Raw genomic sequence first — 26,622 nt, 5'->3', positions numbered from 1 at the left:
AAGAAAAACGGACCATTGTTAGCAGCACCCTGAGACAATTAGATACCCATGCAAATCATCAGAATAGGAATGTTTTAAGTCGTTTCCTGAAGGCAAGAAAATTAGTCTCAGTTTTCAAGGAGGAAGGTAGCGCATTCCAGTATTTAGGGGCGCGGTGGGTGAAGGCCCGCCCTCCCATTTTAACAAGTTTAAATCGAGGAATGACAAAGTCACAGTTAGCAGACGATCTGAGTGTTCGATTAGGTTTGTAAGGTTGAACGAGGTTACGCAGATACATTGGAGCCGAGCCCTGCTTGATTTTAAAAAGATAGCATAAGGCTTTGAAGTTAATGTGGCTAGGGATCCTAAGCCAATGTAAATCGCGTAGAGCCTGCATAGCTGATTGTCTTCTCGGGATGTTACAGAGAAGACGGGCAGCAGAGTTCTGAACAACCTGGAGTTTATTAACAGTGGCCGCATCAGCACCAAGGTAGAGGACATTTCCGTAGTCCAGGCGAGAAGTTACCAACGCCTGAACAACGGTTCTCCTAGTAGATGGAGGCAGCATCCATAGAATTTTCTGGAGCCATCGTAGAGTAGTAAAACAGATGGCGGCCACCTGAGTGGCCTGCTGTCGCATGGAGAGTTTATCGTCTATGAGGAAGCCAAGATTACGGGCCACTGAAGAAGGTTGGGGGAGAGGTCCCATCTCGCTAGGCCAATGTTGAGGGCCCCATAGATCTTTCTTTTTACCGAAAATAAGAATTTCGGTTTTGTCACCGTTTAGCTTAAGGAGATGCCTTTGCATCCACCCAGCTATACGTGACAGCCCAGTTTTCAAAACAGATATGTCGTTGCTTTCGCAACTGGAGAGGGAGAAAACAATCTGGGTATCATCAGCATATGAAAAGATGGTCAGCCCAGCGTCTTCTGCTATGGAGGCGAGGGGTCTTATATAGATATTAAACAGCAAAGGGCTGAGTATAGACCCCTGAGGAACGCCATATGCCGATGTGTAAGTGGAAGAGGAGGCTTTCGCGGAAAAAACCTGGAAGGTGCGCTCACTTAAAAAGGAGGCAATCCATGCTAAAGCCGGACCGTCCAATCCCAGGGAACAAAGAGAGCTAACAAGAATGGAATGAGACACAGTGTCGAACGCCGCACTTAAATCCAAAAGGATAAGCGCCGATGTTTCACCGCGGTCGACACTGTGTCTTAAACTCTCTGTTACCCCAAGAAGGGCGGTCTCAGTGGAATAATTAGCACGAAAACCAGACTGAGATGGATGCAAAAATCCCGACGATTCCACTAGATTGTATAATTGGGTGTTGACATGCCTCTCCAGCACTTTAGAAAGTACGGGTAGCAGCGATATCGGTCTAAAATTGGCAAGATTAGACGCATCTGCTCCAGCTTTTTTCAGAAGTGGGACAACCATTGCGTGTTTCCAGTCCCGCAATACCTGGGATTCACATAATGAGGCGTTTAAAAGTCTCATAAGAACCCTCTGAGGTGTAAGATCTAATAATTTAAGAAATTTTACAGGAACAGGATCACGAGGTGAGCCCGAGCGTATGCTATTTAAACAGACGGAGAACGAAGTGTCGTCAAACAATTCCCAGTGTGTCAATTTTACCCTGGGAGAGGACAATTCGATATCTCCGGTCAATTCAGGACGCAAATCTTCTGAATTCAAAGGGGGGCTCATAGAGTCGTAAATGCGTTCAACCTTAGCTATAAAAAATTGTGCGATAGAGTTACACTGGGCCTCGTCTAGTGCTGGGGGTGTTGGGATGGTATCAGCTCCTGTCAGTTTTTTAACAACAGAGAAAAGAGTACGAGGATAGTTCTGAGCTTGTGTAACAGTATCCGCAATGTAAGCCGCTTTGGCGGTTTTACATTTTTGATGGTAATCTCTTAAAGCCTCTTTATAGACAGTCTTCGGAGAGACTGAATAAGATTGTCGCCATTTCCGCTCCAGGGCCTTACATTTAGTGCGCTGGGCTTTCAAGTCAGTGGAAAACCAAGGCGCCGGGGGACGATGTGACCTGACATGAATGGAAGAAGGCGGAAGGAGAGTGGTCACAGCGTTTGTAAGCCAATTGGAAACGACTGTGTTCATCTCACCAACTGAAGCCATGCATTCCTTAGGGCAAGTATTGGAAAGATGGTGATTAAACCGATTAATATCGAGTTTCCCCCAACGATAAGTTGGAGCACCCTTATCTAGGATTCTATTTATCTGATGTTTAGGGTACACTAAAGAGAAGTGAACCGCAAAATGATCTGACCACTCCAGAGGGCGAGCATTCTGAGAGCAGTTAAAAGAAACATTCGAAAAAACAGGATCCAGTAAATGTCCAGCAGAATGGGTGGGACCAATATTCAGCAGGGGCAGGTTGAAGGCCACCAGGTCAGGCAGAAAACGTTTACTATTTGTACACTGGGGGTCCTCAAGGTGTAAATTAAGATCGCCGAGAATGGTGAAATTAGCTGCCCTGAGAAGTAAAGGCGTTATAATATCAGAAAAAGAAGAGATCCAGGAGGAAGCATTCCCTGGAGGGCGATATATCAGCAGGCCCGACAAGGTGAATTGAGGGTTGATCACTAATTTGAAGAATGCAGTTTCACTTCCAGGCATAGGAAGGGCTTCAAACTTGCATGTGTATATTGCCTTGAAGATGATAGCAATCCCTCCCCCCTGTCCGGACTTCCTGTCAAGCCTTACCATGACATAGTTGTTGGGGACAGCTACAGCGACATCAGGACCGGAACAATCATGAAGCCAGGTTTCGGTAAGAAACAGAGCGTCAGGCTGCTCTTCAATGATAAAGTCGTATATGTGATGACTATGTTTCGGAAGGGATTGGCAATTAATGCTCCAGAACTGAAGTGGGGGGTTAGAAGGATGTTGGGACCTTCTACGCCTTCTCCTACCCCGAATATAAGACAGATGTGAACTTTTGACCCGGGACCCTTTACCGAGAGAATAGCCGCAGCTGGCACACACAAACCGAGAGTCCGGAGAGCAACAGACAGTGCATTGTGTGAGATGAATAGGACGACAAGATGTTAGGTCCTCACCTGAATAAGTAATTCTACCGCAGGAGTTCGCAAATGGAGTCATAGCCCCGAGGCCCGGTCTGGCACGGACGGGCACAGACGGGCTGAACTCTGGCGTAACTCCGGCGGAAGTGCGGCGGTCCGCTGCACGTGTCCGCTGCACGGAGGCAGGGCCTCCTTAAGTAGAGGTCTAGCGTCCTTATGACGTCTAGACCATCATACCCCAATGGCGCCGTCCGGCGTCCGCCCAACCCAAGATGGCCGCCAAAATCCTAGATGACACAACAAGGACCCGCCAAGTGCGGTGAAATTACATTTATGGTGCAGGTAAGGGGCAATTCTAAAACCAGGGCGAAGAAACAAAATAAAATAAAATATCAAACGGGTAGAGTTAAAAAACACGCGCGATTAGCGCGAAAAGCGTCATAAAAGTTTAGGTACTCCGCTCTGCACACGTGCAACCTAGCGGTCGTCAGGAGCAAGCGGTGAGGTCCATAGATAGGAAACCGCCTGGTTTGTCCGCCTTAAGTAGAGGTCTAGCGTCCTTATGACGTCTAGACCATCATACCCCAATGGCGCCGTCCGGCGTCCGCCCAACCCAAGATGGCCGCCAAAATCCTAGATGACACAACAAGGACCCGCCAAGTGCGGTGAAATTACATTTATGGTGCAGGTAAGGGGCAATTCTAAAACCAGGGCGAAGAAACAAAATAAAATAAAATATCAAACGGGTAGAGTTAAAAAACACGCGCGATTAGCGCGAAAAGCGTCATAAAAGTTTAGGTACTCCGCTCTGCACACGTGCAACCTAGCGGTCGTCAGGAGCAAGCGGTGAGGTCCATAGATAGGAAACCGCCTGGTTTGTCCGCCTTAAGTAGAGGTCTAGCGTCCTTATGACGTCTAGACCATCATACCCCAATGGCGCCGTCCGGCGTCCGCCCAACCCAAGATGGCCGCCAAAATCCTAGATGACACAACAAGGACCCGCCAAGTGCGGTGAAATTACATTTATGGTGCAGGTAAGGGGCAATTCTAAAACCAGGGCGAAGAAACAAAATAAAATAAAATATCAAACGGGTAGAGTTAAAAAACACGCGCGATTAGCGTGAAAAGCGTCATAAAAGTTTAGGTACTCCGCTCTGCACACGTGCAACCTAGCGGTCGTCAGGAGCAAGCAGTGAGGTCCATAGACCTTAATCCATGGCTTCTCAGGAAAAGGAATAGGCTGTAGAGTTGGTGTTGAAACTTTATAACCCTTATCAGCACCACAACAGACGCCACACACTTTGAGTCTCAAATTAATGTCTTTGTCCATAGTAGGCCACCAATAATGCAGTCTGACACGCCTCTTAGTCATGGTAGCCCCCAAATGTCCACATTCAACCAACTTTGCACGTACACTAAAAGGAGAAATACACCGGTTGAATGTCAGGAGATGCACATCTCTCTCTGGGCCAACCATTCACAATATATCCTTTAACTCTTGCAAGAATAGAATCTTTGCACAAAGCCTTTTTCCACTCACTCTCACTGCAGGCTTTATTTTCCACTGCATCCACAAAAGCGATCAAACAATCTTCCTTGTCCTCTGCCACATCAAGCACATCATCGTCACATATGGGAAGTCTTGACAACAAATCTGCTCTGACATTTTCTTTCCCTGGGATGTGTTTGGCCACAAAATCATACTGTAGAAGTTTGGTGGTCAGTTGTGCAATGCAGGGCGTAGCATACTTTAGACGTTCCCTCCCCCCCCCAAGATGTAAATAAGAGGTTTATGGTCAGTTTGAATGACAAATTTCCTGCCCCAAATATAAGTCCTGAACTTTTCACAAGCCCAATAGCACGCAAGGAGTTCTTTTTCGATCACAGAATATTTAAGTTCTGGGTCACGCAAAACTCTGGAAGGATAACTGATGGTAACTTCACTCACACCAGAGAGCTGGGTCAGAACATCACCTAACCCATAATTACTGGCATCAACTGTAATGGTGCAGGGAACACACGGGTCATATGAGCTAAGAGTTTTAGCATTAACCATCTCAGATTTGACCAAGTCAAACGCCTATTGACAGTTCATATCCCACTCAAAGATGACATTCATCCTTAACATATTGGAGAGGACCTTCATCTTACTGGCATAGTCAGGAATAAAATGAGTAGAACTCACACAGCCCCAAAAAGGAGCGCAATTCATCCTTATTTTTGGGACACAGCCATTCTACAACAGCCTTCACCAAACCGGGCCTCGGGCTGACACCTTTAGCAAAGACAAGATGCCCCAAGAATTCAATTTCCCTCTTACAAAACTCACACTTATCTTTTTTACAACTATGCCTTTGCTCTCAAAAATACTAAGTACATTCCTCAATATCTTATCGTGTTCTTCAATGTGTTTAGAAAAAATGAGAACATCATCTTGAAAAATGACTACACCCTTTTCATCTTGAAGCACGGTCTGCATTACGCGTTGGAACACGTAGGCCGCAGAGGCAAGCCCACAGGGCATCCTACAAAATTGAAATGAACCAAACGGTGAGTTAAAAGCTGTATAGTGGCGTGACTCATTATCCAAAAGAACTTGATGGTACGCAAAAGCAAGATCTATCTTTGAAAACCACTGTGTGCCCCTCAGCTCTTCCAACAAATCACCAATTTCTGAAGCGGGTGTGAGTCGACCCAAATTTCTTTGATTAGGCTTCTCAGGTCAGTGCACAAGCCTATGTCGCCATTCCTTTTGCGCGCGACAACCAATGGGCTCAACCACAAACTTGATTCTATGGGTTCAATGATTCCACTATTCTGCAATCTGTCCAATTCCGTTTTGAGATCCCCTCTAAGGCTAAATGGCACTGACCTAACCTTGTGCTTCACAGGTATGGCGTCCTTCTTAGCCCTGATCTTGTGCTTGAAGCCTGCAATTTTTCCAAGAGAATTGGAAAAAAACATTGGGAAACTCTTGTTCCAAACAAACTGAATCAGAATCGTCCTTAATAACTAGAACCTGTTCGCTCATACCAGGCCTTAGTACCATGCCGAAAAGCCCTTGATGGTACCATCCAAGAATGTTTAAACCATGCACAGCCACATAGATTTTACCCTGTATTCTGCGCCCTCTGAACTCTAGCACATCTTCAATGAACCCCTCCAAAACAATTCTGCGTTCCTCGTAAGAAACTGGTGTTCTATCAAGAGGAAAAAGCGGTCTGTCTCCCCAAGATATCTTAAACAAACCCCTCCTCGGCACCCGACATCGTCATAGCCATCCCAGAAGGCTATAAAATCACCAGCAGGGACCGCACCAATGGAGTAGGAGGAGGAATCGCCATCGTCCACGGAACTCTCTCAAAGTCTCAACCTACACCGATGACACCCTCAGCACCGCCGAACACCTGCACTTCCAGATCCACACCGATCCCAACACCACCCTCAGAGGAACCCTCGTCTACAGACACCCCGGACCATGAGCACAGTTCAGTGACTCCATCACCGGATTCGTCAGCACACACGCCCTCGCCTCCACGGACTACATCCTGCTCGGGGACCTGAATTTCCACCTCGAGAACAACAACGACACCAACTCCTCCACCCTGATCGACAACCTCGCCAACCTCGGACTCAGACAACTTGTCACTACACCCACCCACTCCGCCGGCCAAATGCTTGACCCCATCTTCTCTGCAAGCTCCCACGTCTCCTTCAACCACACCACTGAACTCCACTGGACCGATCACCGCTGCATCCACTTCACCTTTCGGAAACCCACCATGCACCACCGCACCCAACAGATGCCGCGATGCTGCTGGAGCAAAGTCATCGAAGACCAGCTTTCCACCTCCCTCGCCCGGAACCCACCCACAGATCCAACCGACCCCGACACCGCCGCTCGCAACCTCAAACAGTGGATCAACGACTGCACCAACACCCTCGCCCCCCTCAGGAAGCCCTCCAACACCCACACTAGCAAGAAAGCCAGCTGGTTCACCGAAGACCTCCAGGCCTCCAAGCGAACCTGCCAAAAACTCGAAAAAACCTGGATCCGTGAACGAACACCGGAAAGCTACACTGCCCACAAGAACTCCACCCGCAGACACCACCACCTCATCAGATCCACCAAAAGGACCTCCTACAAAGACCGCCTAGACAACAACGCACACAGCAGCAAAGAACTCTTCAACATCGTGAAGGAACTCTCCAACCCCAGCTCCAACACCAATGACATCCCACCCTCACAAGACCTGTGCGACTCGCTGGCCACCTTCTACCATTGCAAGATCGCAGACATCCACGACAGCTTCAACACCATCACCACCCCAGCAACCACTGAAACCCCCACTCCCACGACCACCACCTGCACCAACCGCCTGATCTCCTGGACCAACATCAACGACAACGACACCATCAAGATCATGAACACCGTCCACTCCGGATCCCCGGAAGACCCCTGCCCACACCACATCTTCAACAAAGTCAGCAGCACCATCGCACCCCATCTATGTAAAACTATCAACATCTCTTTTGAGACAGCAACCTTCCTGGAGAGCTGGAAGCACGCAGAGATCAACGCCTTACTCAAGAAACCCAAGGCAGACCCCAAGGACCTCAAGAACTTCTGACCCATCTCCCTGCTCATGTTCAGGGCGAAGATCATCAAAAAGGCCGTCAACAAACAACTGACCAGCTTCCTCGTGGAGAACAGCATCCTGGACCCGTCCCAGTCCGGGTTCCGCAGCAACCACAGCACCGAAACTGCCCTCATCGCCGCCACCGATGACATCAGGTCCCTGCTAGACAACGGAGAAACCGCGGCCCTCATCCTCCTGGACCTGTCAGCCACCTTTGACACGGTCTGCCACCGCACACTACGAACACGCCTCCACTATGCCGGAATCCAAGAGAAAGCCCTGGACTGGACCTCCTCCTTCCTCTCCGGCAGAACACAGAGCGTCCGCCTCCCCCCTTCCGCTACGAAGCCACTGAGATCATCTGCGGCGTACCCCAAGGCTCATCCCTCAGCCCAACGTTGTTCAACGTCTACATGGCACCACTCACCCACATCGCACAACGGCACAACCTCAACATCATCTCCTACACCGATGACACCCAGCTGATCCTCTCCCTCACCAAGGACCACCACAACCAACCTCCACGAAGGAATGAAGGCCGTCGCCGACTGGATGAGAAGCAGCCGACTGAAGCTGAACTCGGACAAGACGGAGGTCCTCATCCTCGGATCCACCCCCTCGGCCTGGGATGACTCCTGATGGCCGACTGCACTAGGAACACCCCCAACACCCACCGACCACGCACGCAACCTGGAGGTCATCCTCGATTCTACCCTCTCCATGATGAAGCAGGTCAATGCCGTCTCCTCCTCCTGCTTCAACACCCTCCGCATGCTTCGCAGGATCTTCAAGTGGCTCCCCACCGAAACAAGAAGGACGGTCACCCAGGGCCTCGTCAGCAGTAGACTGGACTACGGAAACGCACTCTACGCAGGAGCCCCGGCCGAACTCCTGAATCGACTCCAATGCATCCAGAATGCCTGATCCTCGACATCCCTTGCCGCAGCCACATCACACCCCACCTGGGAGACCTACACTGGCTCCCTGTCAACAAGAGGATAACCTTTAAACTCCTCACCCACGCACACAAGGCACTCCACAACACCGGGCCAATGTACCTCAACAGCCGACTTAGCCTCTACACCCCCACCCGCCCGCTCCGCTCCACAGACCGTGCCCTTGTAACCGTCCCCCGCATCCGAAGAGTGACCGCCGGGGGAAGATCATTCTCCCACCTCGCGGGCAAGACATGGAACACCCTCCCCATCCGCCTGCGGCAGACCGAAGACCTTCTGACCTTCAGAAGACTTCTCAAGACCTGGCTCTTCGAAAAGTAGCAGCCTCCCTCATCCATCCCCCCTAGCGCCTTGAGACCCTTGCGGGTATGTAGTGCGCTTTACAAATACCATGATTGATTGATATGTGATCATGGATATACGGGCACTAGAATCTACCAGCAACTTCAAACAAACTCGCCCCACGAACACATCTACATAGGAATCCACACAATCATCCGGATCTCCTGAGACTACCTCTCCATCTGTGACAGATATAATCATATCTTGAAAATGTTGCACAAGATCACTTTCACACAATGGTTCATCCTGCATCACACAATTCACCTTGCCAGTTTTACTAATAGTGGACTGACACACTCTTGCATGATGTTCTACTTTGCCACACTTGACAAATTATGTTATCCTTACCATGTGGAGCATACCCACACCTATAGAAAATATTTGTTCTTTTAAAAGATACTTTCTCATTAGATTTATCTTACGCAAAGTGTTGCTGAGGGGATTGGCAGAGGCAATCGCATTCACTGACTCCTTTGGGGGTGGAGTTCACATTAAGTTCCTTAAGAGATAACTGTGCTAATTCTACACTCTTAGTATAAATACTGTCAGCATAGCAGCTAGTCCATACATTACACATATATTACACAGATGTCATCATGAAAAGACAATAGAGAAAAAACCATAGAGCCCAACCTCCCTCCCCTTGCTAAGAATTAGTATTATTATATATCAGAAGATCTCTGGGATTTGTTGGCAGACCCCATACATTAGCCTTTAGATGGTAGATCTACATCATAGGTGCTGTCTCGCTCTTCTCCCTGGAAAGGTCCCTTTCCAATTGTGTGCTACCTATGCGTGTCCCCCACTAATACCAAAGTATGATTTTCAAACAACCGCTGTATTGGTATGTTTTGTCTAGGTGCTAGGGCCTGACCTGAACAAAATAACAAGGGGCATTGTATATCGGCCTTGCTCACAATATTCAGACTAAATCCCAGGAACCTGCAGAGAATGAACACAGCGATAAGTTCGCTTGTGAAAGCCGCCCTAGAAATTATTACAAAAACAAAGTGGTGCAGTAACGTGCGCAAAGCAGCAGGCAAGCTGCAACGAGCTCATGCTACCTTCGAGAAAACGACAATGTCTCCATGGGCCATGTGACACCCTCCCCTTCGCTAGGTCTGTAGCACCTAGATGAACAGAAGTCCAAGGTAATGTCAAAATGTGTAGGGCCTAGGCCAAATTGTAAAAAAAAAGTAAAAGTCAGGAAAGCGAATACATAAATAAAAAGAAAAAAATTGTATATTTTTATAGAACACAGGATGCCTTCACAATATTTCCCAGAGGTCGTTTACAGGGGCTCTTAGGAATAGGAAAGAGCATGTGAAAAGTGGAATGCCAGTAACTCCAACAGACCGTTCGAGTCAGCCATTGCAAAAAGACACGCCATACAGTTAAGTAAGTCGAATCAACAAAAACATGCTCCTCATATCGGGAAGCAGCCAGGAGCCTTTCCGGACAACCTGCATTAAATTTGATGAAACTGTGATGCAAGAGGCACTGTGCATGAGCACAGGTACTCAAGCCTGCAGAGTCTCCAAATGTAGGATCATACATAAAGCGTTCACCCACGGAACAGTCCTGGTTATGGGCCATCAACGGACACATCAACAGTTCGCCATTCAGGGCAGTGCACGATGTATTGGAGAGGCAAACATCCTGGGCCCATTGGAAAGGGCACTTGAGGCAATAGAGCACAGGTTGCAAGCAGGTGAAGTAGGCGTAGTGGAAGGATAGCCTATAGCCAATGCTAAGGGCTGCTAACGGCATGACTCCAAAAGATTGTCGCATTCGTTCACGGTACAGCCTCAATTGGTCTGGGTTGGACAGAACCAAAGGTCGGACAGCCATTACATAATAGTAGAATAGGAACCAGTGCTCCACAAGCCAGCAAGAGCAATAGAGGCAACCATCCGAAGACGCTAGAAAAATAGAATGGATAAAGGCCGGTATTATTTTAAAAATAGTCTGAAAAGAAGAAACCAGGCCAGATTCCTCAAGTTTAAAAACTAATTGGCAAGGCCCTCGGTATCAGACTCATTAAATATTTGGTGAATTTATTCTCCAAAATGCAGTGGGAGATTCGTGTTTAATAGTGATTGAATCTCACTTGCGGTTCTCTCCACCTGCAATTCGAAGGTCTCTTGAGCTGAAGTGAGAGCCACTGCTTGTTGAAATAATAGCGCTTTGCGTCTGCTTAGCTCACTAAAATCTGTTTTCAAAGTTGGAATTGAAAGCCACAGTGAACTCTCCACAATCCCATGTGGTGGTGGAAAGAGGACATTGCTGCAGCATGTAACACGCTGTGAAACTGTTACTATATACAGGATGCCTGCCCATAAGCCACAGCAGTTGTGATAAGATAACTACTGTTAGAAAGCAAAGTAAGCGCGGGAATAATAGCCGGGACTGGAGTCCCGTGAAGCTGATCTTGTTTACAGACAAGGGAGTGTCCTACCCTAGAATCACAACCCTCCCCTGTAAGGAAAACCTCCTTATAGGCTCCTTGACACTGAAAAGTGAAAGGTAATGACTATTATTCATGAATATAATTACTCCAGAGGGGCTCATCTCTACCAACTTGATAGTGTTTCATGCAGGCAGTAAACTGAAAGAAGGAGATAGGCAAGGAAAAAACCCCATGTATTAACCACACAGCCGAATCAGTCTCTGCCACTGAAAATGGTAACTGTTCTAATTTTTCAATATGTAGCATAGTTTATGTTGCATCTTTCATTGACATTAATTTCTGTTAAATTGATTGGTAATAACATACAGAAACATTCAAGCAATCCCATGGCACTTTCCCACTTTTTAGCATTTGCAAAGTCCAACCAAATTGCATTACAGAACGTAATTGATTTTGACCATGATACAAAGTAGACACTTCATTTTGAACAATGTCAATAAGAGAGGGCACAATATTATCCAAAGTGTATCTACGAGAAGACAGTGTATTAATGCTTGTATCAACTACTGCTAGAATATCTGTGTGTAATAGAAGTAGCTTTGCACAAGCATGGACTTTGTAGCAGAGGAATCGGTGTAGGTGAAGAGAAGTTGGAGAACCCTAAAGGTACTTTGTGTCTGCCTGTACATCATGAAGGAGAAAACAGCAATGTAGAGTGCGACTATGATGGCATCTAATTCCTTAGTCGCAGATAGCAGCTAAGGAATTGCATAAGATATAACGGCGCAGAATGTTCTGTCTTATGTATTTTTGTATAGAACTCATGATTATTAACCCCTTCGATGCTCATTACGGAGTGGTTCCGTCATGAGCATCGGTTGGGCTGTGCTTATGACGGAACCGTTCCGTCATGAGCACAGCCCCTGGGGGAAGCGCTGGCGCTACACCCCTTGGGCACCGATCGTGCAACCCCCGAGCCCCCCCACGCTTCCCCATGACGTCAGCGCGCACAGCGCGCGCCGACGTCATCAGGAAGCGCTGGGACGCCTGGAAGCCATTTGCTTCCAGGCGTCCCAGGGAGGAGACGGTGAGTTTCGCTGGCTGATGGGGCCGCGGGGGTGATTTGCGTTGTGATTGAGGCATCGGGGAGAGGAAAGAGTATTTCCTCTCCCCTGATGTCTCAATACAGTGCATTCCTGCAGCACGATCGCGCACAGCGTCGCGATCGTGCTGCAGGAATGCCACCACTAGGCACCAGGGATGCTTTTAGTAGAAAAGTAAGCGACCCCTTGAGCAAGGGTCGCTTCCTGGGCCCCCATTTGTGTGAGAAGACTTTTCTGCCCCCTCTGGGGGCAGATCGGGTTCCGTTTTTTTGCGGCATCTGCTCCCGGGGGGGGGGGGGGGGGGCAGAAAAGCCACTAGACACCAGGGATGCTTTTAGTTGAAAAGGAAGCGACCCCTTGGGCAAGGGTCGCTTCCTGGGCCCCCATTAGTGTGAAAAGACTTTTCTGTCCCCTCTGGGGGCAGATCGGTTTAGTTTTTTTGCCGCATCTGCTCCCGGGGGGCAGAAAAGCCCACTAGACACCAGGTATGTGTTTGTTGGTATAGGAAGCGACCCCTTGGGCAAGGGTCGCTTCCTGGGCCCCCATTTTTTTAGTCAGACTTTTCTGCCCCCTCTGGGGGCATATCGGTTTCATTTTGTTGCCGTATCCGCTCCCAGGGGGGGCAGAAAAGCCCACTAGACACCAGGGAATTAGTGTAAATAAAAATGGAAGTGACCCCTTTGGCAAGTGTCGCTTCCAGGGTGCAATTTTTATAATATGTATTTGGCCCACCCGCCCCGGGACAGAGTAGCCTTTTTTTTCCCTGCTGTTTTCTGCCCCACCTGGCACACAACCCGATTGACCATATGGGTAGTAAGATAGCATGTTATAATGTTTATTGTTATATTTTTTGTGAATTGAAATTGTAATGTTTTTTTTTTTACTTTTTTGTTCTAGGTGAAGGCTTTTGCTCTTTTCAGTTTGCCGTTTTATTACTGGTGGTTCTGCTGTTTGTGTAGTTTGGTAAGAGACTTTTTTTTGTACAATGTAAATGTGTTTGATTTCTCTGCATGAATTTTTTTGCAAATGGTGTAATAATAGCAGTATGTTTGTTTTTTGAGTGTCAAAAACTTTTTGCATTGGTGCTCGATGTGTATTTTGTTGTCTTGTGAGTAATTTGTTTTTTTTTCTTCTTTCTAGTTGGATATCGTTGGTTTTTGCTGTGTCACTGCAGTGTTGGTTTCTGGTGAGTGCAGCTGTCTCTTGTAATTGAATTGTTTAGTTTTTGAGTACATTGATCTTTGTGATAAAGGTACACATTTCTTTACTTACTTGGTTTGCACATTGTTGGTTGTTGTTGACTTGTTTGTGCAGTCTTCTATCTTAGTAAGTATAATGGCTAGCCGCAGGATTACTGCTCAGCAGGTTGTTGGTTTGCTGTTTGAGTCTTCCTCTGACCATGGTTCAGAGACTGACTCTGCATCTGAGGGAGAGGAGGCAGGGGATGATTCTGGCAGTGAGTTTTCTCTCCGTATGAAGTCATCGGATGATGAAGATACTCTTAGTGCGGATGAAGTGCCTGTGTTAGCGGAGGAGACTGATGTGCCGATAGTGCGGCAAGAGGCATCTGGGCTGCAGCCTGGTGCTGCAAGGCTTCCCGTTGGTGTAGTGCGGCAAGAGGCTTCTGGGCTGCAGCCTGCGGCTGCAAGGCTTCCTGTTGGTGTAGTGCGGCAAGAGGCATCTGGGTTGCAGGCTGGGGCTGCAAGGCTTCCCGTTGGTGTAGTGCGGCAAGAGGCTTCTGGGCTGCAGGCTGGGGCTGCAAGGCTTCCCTTTGAAAGTGATGACCTCTGGGTTGCCCCTGGCATGGTGCAGCCGGCATTGCCAGAGTTTACTGGTGTTCCAGGGTCTAGAGTGAATACTGAAAACTTTTTGCCGGTAAATTTTTTTCAGTTGTTTATGGACGATGTGTTTTTTGCAGAGATTGTTGAGCAGACTAATTTGTATGCCGAACAGTTTTTGAGGGACAACTGTGCCAGTCTTAAGCCACACTCTAGAGCTACCCGGTGGACTCCCACAAATGTTGAAGAGATGAAGAAGTTCTTGGGTTTAACTTTTTTGATGGGCTTGCTAAGGAAGCCATCAATGTCTTCATATTGGTCTAGCAGTCCCTTGATGGCAACGTCTATTTTTCCGGCAGTCATGAGTCGTGACAGGTATTTGCTTCTGCTTCGGATGATGCTTTTTGTTGATAATGGTTTAGCGTTGCCACGAGATCACCCTGACTGTGACCGTCTTTTTAAGATTAGGCCTGTCCTTGATCACTTTGTTGATCGATTTTCTGAGATTTATGCCCCTGGGAAAGAAATTGCAGTGGATGAGTCTTTGGTGTTGTTCAAGGGCCGCTTGGTTTTTAGGCAATACATTCCTAGTAAGAGGGCACGCTATGGAATAAAGCTGTATATGCTGTGTGACAGTAGGACTGGATATGTCTCTAATTTCAGGGTGTACACCGGTAAGGAATCTAGGTTTAACCTCCCTGGTTGTCCGTCCACTTTTGGAGTGACTGAGAAAATTGTTTGGGAACTTGGAAGAGGATTTTTTAACAAAGGCCACCATTTATATGTAGATAACTTCTACACTGGTGTGCGGTTGTTAAGGGAATTGGCCAAAGTGGACACTCTTGCTTGTGGCACAATCCGCTCTAACCGTAAAGGTTTCCCGAAAGAACTTGTTTGTCAAAAGCTTGTGCGGGGACAGTGCAGTGCGTTGCGTTGCCAGGAGCTTCTTGCTGTGAAGTTTACAGACAGGAGAGATGTCTACATGCTGACTACCATCCATGATGAAAGCACTGTACCTGTGACTGTTTGGGGTCAGGTCGCTGAAGCGCGCAAACCTGTGTGCATTTTAGACTATAATAGGCACATGGGTGGTGTTGACAGAGTAGATCAGAGGTTGGAACCTTACACTGCTCTTCGTAAGGCTTACATTTGGTACAAGAAGTTGGCTATCCATCTTTTCCACTTGGCAATGTTTAATGCTTTTGTTGTGTTCCAGGATTCTTGCCCTGAGTCAAAGATGACTTTTGCTAAGTTTCAGGAGTCTGTAATAGGCAGCCTTGTTGTCGTGGAACAGGCAAGTGTTCCTAGAGTTGGACTGGTGGAGGATGTTGCTAGATTGAAAGAACGCCACTTTCCAGATCACATTCCTCCCACACCCGCAAAAGATTTTCCCAGTAGGAGATGTAGAGTCTGTTGGCGAAAAGGTTTGCGGAAGGAGAGTCGTATGTACTGCCCCGACTGTCCTTCTCATCCTGCACTGTGTCTCTCTGCTTGTTTTAGAGCGTACCACACACGAAAGAATTTTTGGGAGGATTCTTGAGTGGTAAAGTGAACTGCCTGGTCTGTATTCTTTGGATAATTTGATTCTGTTTCAAGGTTGGTGTTAGTGCAATGTATTTAGTTGCTGATTTTCTGTTAGAAGATTTGTATCTATTTGCAATTTGTTTGTGTTTTTATTTTTTTCTAAAAAAAATCCTAAATGTGATGGCGGTGTGTGTAGGCTTGCGCTTGGCTGTTGGTGTGTGTGGACTGGCACTTGGTTGGTGGTGTGCGTGGAATGGTGCTTGGCTGGCGGTGTGCATGGACTGGCGGTGTGCGTGGACTGGTGCGTGGCTGGTGGTGTGCGTGGACTGGAGCTTGGCTGGCAGTGTGTGTGGAATGGTGCTTGGCAGGCGGTGTGCGTGGACTGGTACTTGGCTGGCGGTGTACGTGGACTGGTGGTGTGTGTGGACTGGTGCTTGGCTGGTGGTGTCCGTGGACTGGAGCTTGGCTGGTGGTGTGCGTGTACTGGAGCATGGCTGGCGGTGTGCGTGGAATGGTGCTTGGCTGGCGGTGTGCGTGGACTGGTACTTGGCTGGCGGTGTGCGTGGACTGGTGGTGTGTGCGGACTGGTGCTTGGCTGGTGGTGTCCGTGGACTGGCGCTTGGCTAGCGGTGTGCGTGGACTGGTGTTTGGCTAGCGGTGTGTGTGGACTGGTGCTCTGCTGGCTGTGTGTGAGTAGTGACTTTCTGCTGGTCACTACACACACTGCTAGCTGAGTGCCACTCCACGCAATCCATCAGCCTGTGTAGTTGCTGTGTCTGGATTGTGGGCGTGTGAAAGTGATGGGCCCTTGAATGGCGCTGTGTGCTGGTGTGAGTTTTGTTATGTGATGGGCCCGCGGCTGGCGGTGTGAATGGTTTTGTATGTCTCACACGTATGAAAGGTGTATGAATGGCCTGTAAAGAGGTTGGTGCCTTGTCGTGGCTTTACAGCTCACGAGCTGTGAGTCAATGGTTCAGTTTCTCGCCCTTTCAATTATTACGAGTGCATTTCATTTCTGTGAAATCACTTGCTAATACAATTGTATCTACTGAACCATCACTCACCCTCGTGCCAAATCCAACCAGTATGTGTGTGTGCTTGCGGATTAGATGGCTGTGCAGTAATATTTGTCTTTCTGAAAGGGTGTACCTTGTCCCTTTTTGGTGAATTTTGTAATGTGTTGCTTTTATGCCTGGTGGTGCGAATGGTCTTGTTTGTATCACGTATGAAAGTTGTGTGAATGGCCTGTAAAGTGGTTGGTGCCTTGACGTGGCTTTACAGCTCACGAGCTGTGAGTCATTGGTTTGGTTTTTTGTGAATTTAATTATTGACAGTGCATTTCATTTTTGTGAAATCTCTTGTTAATAAAATTTAATACACTGAACCATGACTCGCCCTCGTGCCAAATCCAACCAGTATGTGTGTGTGTTTGAGGAATAGATGGTTGTGCAGGAATCTTTGTCTTTAGTTTCTCTGCCAAGGTACACTCTCCATGCAAGAATAACCCACCAACTGTAGATATTGTCGAAAACCCATGGGAGTTCATGGTGATGTCTCTCTTGTGAATTCAAAAAATGTTTTTATCCCAATGTCCTGCAAACCTCAAAATGTCTGCCACATTTTCTTTGCAATATTATTCCAAAATTCTCACGCTGTAGGAACAATACATAATCTGGTTTTGCAAGGGGGGTCACTTTGGTTTTTGGCCCGGTGCTCGGCGGCCATCTAGGGAAACCTACCAAACCCACACATTTCTGAAAACTAGACACCCGGCGGCTTCCAAGGAAGTATGGCTTGCGTGGATCCCCCAACGTTTCCTTACCCAGAATCCCCTGCAAACCTCAATTTTTGCTGAAAAAATCACTTTTTTCACACATTTTGGGGTGGGAAAGTAGTGGCATCACCGGGCTCACACAAATTTACCACCACCCAGCGTTCCCCCAGGTCTCCCGGTAAAAATGGTGCCTCACTTGTGTGGGAGGCCCAAGTACCCGCGGCAGGCAAGGGCCCAAAACGTAGTGATGGGACATTTGGGATAGGCAATGTTGATGTCGCCTCACTACGTTTTGGGCCCTTGCCTGCCGCGGGTACTTGGGCCTCTCACACAAGTGAGGCACCATTTTTACCGAGAGACCTGGGGGAACGCTGGGTGGTGGTAAATTTGTGTGAGCCCGGTGATGCCACTACTTTCCCACCCCAAAATGTGTGAAAAAAGTGATTTTTTCAGCAAAAATTGAGGTTTGCAGGGGATTCTGGGTAAGGAAACGTTGGGGGATCCACGCAAGCCATACCTCCCTGGAAGCTGCCGGGTGTCTAGTTTTCAGAAATGCGTGGGTTTGGTAGGTTTCCCTAGATGGCCGCCGAGCACCGGGCCAAAAACCAAAGTGACCCCCCTTGCAAAACCAGGTGGTTTTGCGATAGGCCATTTTGATGTCGCCTCACTACGTTTTGGGCCCTTGCCTGCCGCGGGTACTTGGGCCTCCCACACAAGTGAGGCACCATTTTTACCAGGAGACCTGGGGGAACGCTGGGTGGTGGTAAATTTGTGTGAACCCAGTGATGCCACTACTTTCCCACCCCAAAATGTGTGAAAAAAGTGATTTTTTCAGCAAAAATTGAGGTTTGCAGGGGATTCTGGGTAAGGAAACGTTGGGGGATCCACGCAAGCCATACCTCCCTGGAAGCCGCCAGGTGTCTAGTTTTCAGAAATGCGTGGGTTTGGTAGGTTTCCCTAGATGGCCGCCGAGCACCGGGCCAAAAACCAAAGTGACCCCCCTTGCAAAACCAGGTGGTTTTGCGATAGGCCATTTTGATGTCGCCTCACTACGTTTTGGGCCCTTGCCTGCCGCGGGTACTTGGGCCTCCCACACAAGTGAGGCACCATTTTTACCGGGAGACCTGGGGGAACGCTCGGTGGTGGTAAATTTGTGTGAGCCCGGTGATGCCACTACTTTCCCACCCCAAAATGTGTGAAAAAAGTGATTTTTTCAGCACAAATTGAGGTTTGCAGGGGATTCTGGGTAAGGAAATGTTAATAATAATAATAATAATATGAAATTTATAATGCGCTCAGCTTACCCGGGGGCATCCCGGCGCAAAAGATCAGAAGGAGAGACACAGCTAATCACTGCTAAGGAAACAAGTGGGTCTTAAGGAGTTTCCTAAAAGGTAGGATCTTAGGCTCTGAGCGAATCTTGAGGGGCAGAGAGTTCCAAAGGGAGGCCACTTGCACAGAGAAGCGCCTGCCCCCAGAACGAGCTCTTCTTACTCTCGCTGACTGCAAAAGGTGTTTTTGGTCCGAGCGTAGCAGACGTGGGGGTTTGTAAGGACGGGCCATATTAGCAAGGATGGGGGGGCCTTTGCCATGTAGAATTTTGTGGGCTGTACATAGCGCTTTAAATCTCACCCGCTCCTTCACGGGGAGCCAGTGAAGCGCTTTGAGGGCCGGGGCAGCAGACTGCCTTCTGGAAACATCCATAAGGACTCTCGCAGCTGCGTTTTGCACCTGTTGGAGGATTTTGAAGGTCGCTTCAGGAGCACCGAGAAACAGCGCATTCCCATAATCGAGCCTCGATAGAATCAGGCCACGTATCAATAGCTTCCTTGCTGAATCAGGAAGCAGAGGTAGCACCTTTCGGGCTGATCTCAGTAAGCCAAAGCAAACCCCTGCGGTCTTCCTGGCATGAGTCCTGAAGGACAGGTCTTCTTCCAACCATACTCCCAAGGACTTGATCTCCTTCTTGGGGGATGGTGGGTCGCCAAGAGACCGGGGCCAGCAGCTAGCAATAATGGAGGGGCTGGAGTTGCCCAGGAGCATCAGCTCGGTTTTACCTCCATTAAGCTTAAGAGCGGAGATAGACATCCAACGAAAAACATTGGCAAGGCAGTCGTGTAACACCTCAGGTTGTTCCGCCAGCTGAGTGAGGCCCACCACCAGCTGAGTATCATCAGCGTAGCTGATGATCTTCACCCCCGAAGGGGCGACCACTCTTTCAAGTGGAGTCATATATATATTAAATAGGGTAGGGCTCAGCGATGAGCCCTGCGGGACTCCACATTGAAGAGGGATTAGGGCAGATTGCTCTGACCCTTCCCAGACTTGGTAGAAACGGTCAGAAAGAAAGGATTCCAACCATTTCAGGGCCGTCCCTGAGACACCTACCTCTGACAGACGTTGGAGGAGCACCTGATGACTCACGGTGTCAAAGGCAGCACTCAAGTCCAAGAGGATCACTGCCACTGACCCTCCTGTATCCAGAGTGCTCCTTGCCTCCTCCACTACTGCCAGCAGGGCAGTGTCTGTTCCATGGCCGGGGCGGAAACCAGTCTGGGAGTCTCCTAGCAGGTGGTTAGACTCAAGATGGTGAGAGAGCTGACGGTTGACCAACTTTTCTGCAATTTTCGAAAAACCAGGCAGAAGTGAAATAGGCCTGAAGTTGGTCAAATTGGATGGATCCAGTCCTGGTTTTTTCAATAGGGCTTTCACCACAGCCTTTTTCCATCTCTGGGGCACTGTGCCCTGAGCGAGTGAGAGGTTCAAGAGATCAGTCAGAGGAGTGGACAAGGTGTTAGCCACGAACTTGAGGTGTTTTATGGGAACAGGGTCACTCGGGGAGCTTCTCTTCATCTCCAACAGGACTTTTGTCACCTCCTCCTCCGAGAAGGGGCCAAAAGATGCTAGCTCAATCGAGTGACTTGTGCGGCTAGTAACCGGTTCATGGCTTTGAGGAATAGTGGGAAGGGAAAATAAGATTTTCTCTATTTTTGAATGGAAGAAACTGGCCAGTTCCTCACATTTTTCTTTGGGGTTATCATACAGTACTGGAGGGACTGGTGCTTTCAGGAGTTCCTTGAAGATTTTAAACGATTCTCCAGAAGAATTGCTTGCTCTCTCAATCCTGTTACTAAAGAAAATCTTTTTAGCGTCCTTCAGTGCGCTTTTATATTTCCTCAGCTCCCTTTTGTAATTGGCCCGGCTTTCTTCCGTCTGCTCTCTCCTCCAAGCACGCTCAAGCCTTTTACAAGAGGTTCTGATGCACCTAAGTTCGGGGGTATACCAGGGAGCAGAGCCAGTTCTTCTCTCCCTGACAAGTCTCCTTTTATTCGGGATCAGTAAGTCCAGAGAATTAGTCAGCCATTCGCCCAAGAGCTGATCAGCGATGTTGGGGTCATCTACAGGGTGAGGACAGGTTTTAGCCAGTTCTTCCGCCCAACTGTCCACCGGGAGCTTCGACCAGAGTCGTTCCACAATATATTGTCTTGGTGCGGGGTCACTCCGGTTCCCCAGCAACCAGCTAAACGGAATGAGATGATGATCAGTCCAAGGGAGAGCCAGCATTTGGAGAGCCAGTAGGTTCGCAGAATTGGCAAAAACCGCATCAAGCTGATGACCTCTAATATGAGTAGCTCCCATATTAACTAGATGTAGGTCCAATGCCCTGAGCGAACTTAAAAAATCCCTTGCTACTACGTCATTGGGGTCGTCAAAATGGAAGTTGAAATCCCCAAGAATGACAAAGTTGGACGAAGCAGCAGCCAAGGGGATAACAGCCTCCATGAAAGAATCCACAAAGTTCCCTAACGTAGCGGGGGGCCGATACACAAGGAGACCAGAGATAGAGACAGTGGAGGAGACGCAAAGGGTAAACTGACAACTTTCAGCGTTGTTGATGCCACAGTCTACCGCTTTGCATAAGAGTGTGTCTCTATAGACAATGGCCACTCCACCCCCTCTCCCATCCGGCCTATCAAGATGGAACATGAGGTATCCTGGGGGGAGAGCGTTGATAATGTCGGGGTCGGAACCTGAAGTCAGCCACGTTTCCGTCAGGAATAAGACATCAAGACTGTGGTCCACAAGGACGGAGTGAACCTCCGTAGCATGACAAGGCAGTGATCTGCAATTCAGCAGAGCCATAGTTAATGGGTCAGGATCCTTACGGGTGTTATGCGGGCGGCAGACACGACAATGTCTAAATGTAGAACCCTCAGTCCAATCATAGCAACGGCTGGGGTGTCTGGCCGTGCGTAATGCAAGCAGTGTGTCCCGCGAATACCTGTGTAAAGGGGCCCGGGGGCTAGACGTGTTAAGCAGAGTGGTATGCCCTATGCCCGTCCGGGCCCGTCCGGGCACAGACGGGCTAGTCTTTGGCGTGTCTTCGGCGTGCCGAGGAAGTGCCCGCTGCGCTCGTCCGCTGCGCTTCCGAGCAATGAGCATAGTAAAGGGGAAGAGGAGGAGGCGTGGCTGATCAAAAGGGGCGTGGCCCCGAGTCACGGGAGAGGTGACGATGCCGGGAGGTTGACCTTCCCCCAGCAGTGCGCGAAGCAGAAGCAGCAGGTAGGACAACAATAGCGGTTAAAATGTCAAACAAAACAGTGCAAAGAATACAATTTTTAAAAAGCTAAGGAGCAGACCCCCGGCTTCCGCCTCAAGGGTAAATAGCGTGTCAGCACCTGCAGAAGCTCGGCGCGGCGTTTTCAAGCCTCCGGGAGGGGGCGTGGCTAATCAAAAGGGGCGTGGCCCCGAGTCACGTCAGAGGTGACGATGCCGGGAGGTTGACCTTCCCCCAGCAGTGCGCGAAGCAGAAGCAGCAGGTAGGACAACAATAGCGGTTAAAATGTCAAACAAAACAGTGCAAAGAATACAATTTTTAAAAAGCTAAGGAGCAGACCCCCGGCTTCCGCCTCAAGGGTAAATAGCGTGTTGGGGGATCCACGCAAGCCATACCTCCCTGGAAGCCGCCGGGTGTCTAGTTTTTAGAAATGCGTGGGTTTGGTAGGTTTCCCTAGATGGCCGCCGAGCACCGGGCCAAAAACCAAAGTGACCCCCCTTGCAAAACCAGGTGGTTTTGCGATAGGCCATTTTGATGTTGCCTCACTACGTTTTGGGCCCTTGCCTGCCGCGGGTACTTGGGCCTCCCACACAAGTGAGGCACCATTTTTACCGGGAGACCTGGGGGAACGCTGGGTGGTGGTAAATTTGTGTGAGCCCGGTGATGCCACTACTTTCCCACCCCAAAATGTGTGAAAAAAAGTGATTTTTTCAGCAAAAATTGAGGTTTGCAGGGGATTCTGGGTAAGGAAACTTTGGGGGATCCACGCAAGCCATACTTCCTTGGAAGCCGCCGGGTGTCTAGTTTTCAGAAATGTCTGGGTTTGGTAGGTTTCCCTAGGTGCCGGCAGGGCTAGAGTTCAAAAACTACAGCTAGTCACTTAGCCAAAAAAGGGTCATTTTTCACTGCAAAATTGAGGTGTGACCACCTTGCGTTTTGCACCGTTTCCTGTCGCAGGCACCAGGCCGACCCGCACAAGTGAGGTACCATTTTTCTCGTATGACTTTGGGGAATGCGGGGTGGGTGGAAATTTGTGGATCCACGCAGATTCCAGAACTTTCCATCCCAGAAATGTGGGGAAAATGTGTTTTTTTTGTCATTTTTTTATGTTTGCAAGGGATTCTGGGTAACAGACCATGGTGGGAGGCAGTCAAGTCACCCCATCCTGGATTCCCCTGGGTGTCTAGTTTTCAAAAATGTATAGGTTTGCTAGGTTTCCCTAAGTGCCGGCAGGGCTAGGGTTCAAAAACTACAGTTAGTCACTTTGCCAAAAAAGGGTCATTTTTCACTGCAAAATTGAGGTGTGACCACGTTGCGTTTTGCGCCGTTTCCTGACGCGGGCACTAGGCCGACCCACACAAGTGAGGTACCATTTTTCTCGTAGGACTTTGGGGAACGCGGGGTGGGTGGAAATTTGTGGATCCACGCAGATTCCAGAACTTTCCATCCCAGAAATGTGGGGAAAATGTGTTTTTTTGTCTTTTTTTTTACGTTTGCAAGGGATTCTGGGTAACAGACCATGGAGGGAGGCAGTCAAGTCACCCCATCCTGGATTTCCCTGGGTGTCTAGTTTTCAAAAATGTATAGGTTTGCTAGGTTTCCCTAAGTGCCGACAGGGCTAGGGTTCAAAAACTACAGCTAGTCACTTTGCCAAAAAAGGGTCATTTTTCACTGCAAAATTGAGGTGTGACAACCTTGCGTTTTGCGCCGTTTCCTGTCGCAGGCACCAGGCCGACCTGCACAAGTGAGGTACCATTTTTCTCGTATGACATTGGGGAATGCGGGGTGGGTGGAAATTTGTGGATCCACGCAGATTCCAGAACTTTCCATCCCAGAAATGTGGGGAAAATGTGTTTTTTTTGTCATTTTTTTACGTTTGCAAGGGATTCTGGGTAACAGACCATGGTGGGAGGCAGTCAAGTCACCCCATCCTGGATTTCCCTGGGTGTCTAGTGTTCAAAAATGTATAGGTTTGCTAGGTTTCCCTAAGTGCCGGCAGGGCTAGGGTTAAAAAACTACAGCTAGTCACTTTGCCAAAAAAGGGTCATTTTTCACTGCAAAATTGAGGTGTGACCACGTTGCGTTTTGCGCCGTTTCCTGTCGCGGGCACTAGGCCGACCCACACAAGTGAGGTACCATTTTTCTCGTAGGACTTTGGGGAACGCGGGGTGGGTGGAAATTTGTGGATCCACGCAGATTCCAGAACTTTCCATCCCAGAAATGTAGGGAAAATGTGTTTTTTTGTCTTTTTTTTTACGTTTGCAAGGGATTCTGGGTAACAGACCATGGAGGGAGGAAGTCAAGTCACCCTATCCTGGATTCCCCTGGGTGTCTAGTTTTCAAAAATGTATAGGTTTGCTAGGTTTCCCTAAGTGCCGACAGGGCTAGGGTTCAAAAACTACAGCTAGTCACTTTGCCAAAAAAGGGTCATTTTTCACTGCAAAATTGAGGTGTGACCACGTTGCGTTTTGCGCCGTTTCCTGTCGCGGGCACTAGGCCGACCCGCACAAGTGAGGTACCATTTTTCTCGTAGGACTTTGGGGAACGCGGGGTGGGTGGAAATTTGTGGATCCACGCAGATTCCAGAACTTTCCATCCCAGAAATGTGGGGAAAATGTGTTTTTTTGTCATTTTTTTACGTTTGCAAGGGATTCTGGGTAACAGACCATGGTGGGAGGCAGTCAAGTCACCCCATCCTGGATTTCCCTAAGTGTCTAGTTTTCAAAAATGTATAGGTTTGCTAGGTTTCCCTAAGTGCCGGCAGGGCTAGGGTTCAAAAACTACAGCTAGTCACTTTGCCAAAAAAGGGTCATTTTTCACTGCAAAATTGAGGTGTGACCACGTTGCGTTTTGTGCCGTTTCCTGTCGCGGGCACTAGGCCGACCCGCACAAGTGAGGTACCATTTTTCTCGTAGGACTTTGGGGAACGCGGGGTGGGTGGAAATTTCTGGATCCACACAGATTCCAGAACTTTCCATCCCAGAAATGTAGGGAAAATGTGTTTTTTTTGTCATTTTTTTACGTTTGCAAGGGATTCTGGGTAACAGACCATGGTGGGAGGCAGTCAAGTCACCCCATCCTGGATTCCCCTGGGTATCTAGTTTTCAAAAATGTATAGGTTTGCTAGGTTTCCCTAGGTGCCGGCAGGGCTAGGGTTCAAAAACTACAGCTAGTCACTTTGCCAAAAAAGGGTCATTTTTCACTGCAAAATTGAGGTGTGACCACGTTGCGTTTTGCGCCATTTCCTGTCGCGGGCACTAGGCCGACCCGCACAAGTGAGGTACCATTTTTCTCGTAGGACTTTGGGGAACGCGGGGTGGGTGGAAATTTGTGGATCCACGCAGATTCCAGAACTTTCCATCCAAGAAATGTGGGGAAAATGTGTTTTTTTTGTCATTTTTTTACGTTTGCAAGGGATTCTGGGTAACAGACCATGGTGGGAGGCAGTCAAGTCACCCCATCCTGGATTCCCCTGGGTGTCTAGTTTTCAAAAATGTATAGGTTTGCTAGGTTTCCCTAGGTGCCGGCAGGGCTAGGGTTCAAAAACTACAGCTAGTCACTTTGCCAAAAAAGGGTCATTTTTCACTGCAAAATTGAGGTGTGACCACGTTGCTTTTTGCGCCATTTCCTGTCGCGGGCACTAGGCCGACCCGCACAAGTGAGGTACCATGTTTCTCGTAGGACTTTGGGGAACGCGGGGTGGGTGGAAATTTGTGGATCCACGCAGATTCCAGAACTTTCCATCCCAGAAATGGGGGGGGAAATGTGTTTTTTTTGTCATTTGTTTACGTTTGCAAGGGATTCTGGGTAACAGACCATAGTGGGAGGCAGTCAAGTCACCCCATCCTGGATTCCCCTGGGTGTCTACTTTTCAAAAATGTATAGGTTTGCTAAGTTTCTCCAGGTGCCGGCAGGGCTAGGGTTCAAAAACTACAGCTAGTCACTCTGCCAAAAAGGGGTCATTTTTCACTGCAAAATTGAGGTGTGACCACCTTGCGTTTTGCGCCGTTTCCTGTCGCGGGCACTAGGCCGACCCGCACAAGTGAGGTACTATTTTTCTCGTAGGACTTTGGGGAACGCGGGGTGGGTGGAAATTTGTGGATCCACGCAGATTCCAGAACTTTCCATCCCAGAAATGTGGGGGAAATGTGTTTTTTTTGTCATTTGTTTACGTTTGCAAGGGATTCTGGGTAACAGACCATGGTGGGAGGCAGTCAAGTCACCCCATCCTGGATTCCCCTGGGTGTCTAGTTTTCAAAAATGTATAAGTTTGCTAGGTTTCCCTAAGTGCCGACAGGGCTAGGGTTCAAAAACTACAGCTAGTCACTTTGCCAAAAAAGGGTCATTTTTCACAGCAAAATTGAGGTGTGACCACCTTGCGTTTTGCGCCGTTTCCTGTCGCAGGCACCAGGCCGACCCGCACAAGTGAGGTACCATTTTTCTCGTATGACTTTGGGGAAAGCGGGGTGGGTGGAAATTTGTGGATCCACGCAGATTCCAGAACTTTCCA

This window comes from Triturus cristatus, chromosome 1_1 (assembly GCF_964204655.1).
Source record: "Triturus cristatus chromosome 1_1, aTriCri1.1, whole genome shotgun sequence".
Taxonomy (NCBI): Eukaryota; Metazoa; Chordata; class Amphibia; order Caudata; family Salamandridae; genus Triturus; species Triturus cristatus.
The sequence above is the reverse complement of the archived record's forward strand: the minus strand, read 5'-3'. Positions refer to the sequence as shown.